The 763-nt window shown below is 36.7% G+C and overlaps 1 protein-coding gene across 1 annotated transcript in view; it reads right to left on the reverse strand.

Moving 5' to 3' along the window:
- LOC102672092 (acetylcholine receptor subunit alpha-L1) overlaps positions 1–763 on the reverse strand; it is a 107,885-nt gene that overhangs the window by 35,579 nt on the left and 71,543 nt on the right. The gene's annotated exons all lie outside the window — the stretch shown is intronic.

A 763-nucleotide genomic window follows, 5' to 3' on the forward strand; every position in this document is an offset into this window, starting at 1 on the left:
GTCGAATTCGATTTGCCTCGAAAATTCTCGGAAACGAATGAAGGGAGCGGAGATAAAAGTATCAGGATAGACGGATACCTCGCGAGAAGTGTTATGTCAATAAGAATCGACTGTCTTCTCGATTTGAATTTCGATCTCGAACAGAAGCGGAATGAAATTCGCCCGCTTTGAAATTCCAAATCGGACGGGAACAGACGGGACAGAGAATCTATCCTTGCGAATTCCATCCTTTCTTCTCTCTCTCTCTCTCTTTCTCTCTCTCAATCGATGGTTTTCGGTTGCTGGAGCACACGAATTTTCGGAGCTCTGCGATCTTTTCTCCTCTTCGGTTATCGAGCGTCTGAGGACGACACGTTACGGCTCGTTAAGTTGGGACGGTCGTGCGTTTATTTTGAATGAAATCATCGTATGTTTATTTTTGCTCGAATACCGGCGTCGAACGACATTGTTTTTCTTTTTTCTCTGTTTCCTTCTCCTCGACGCTTCGCGCGAGGAGATTAATTTAATGAGCCGAAAGTTTTAGAGTTAAAGTTTCAGTTTTTCATTCCTATTTCGAGAATTGTAATTCTACGAATTTGATTCGATACTCGCGCGAACGAAAATGTTAAATTAGTTACGATAAAAGAAAGAAAAAAATTTTAAAGTAAAAGAGTTTCGTAAAAATAGATTTGCTTCTTACACAAAATTACTATTATTTTACTATTATTATTTTATTATTATTTTTTATTTTACTATTATTATTTTTTCTTTTTTTTTTTTTTTT

This window comes from Apis dorsata, unplaced genomic scaffold (assembly GCF_000469605.1).
Source record: "Apis dorsata unplaced genomic scaffold, Apis dorsata 1.3 scaffold_19, whole genome shotgun sequence".
NCBI lineage: Eukaryota > Metazoa > Arthropoda > Insecta > Hymenoptera > Apidae > Apis > Apis dorsata.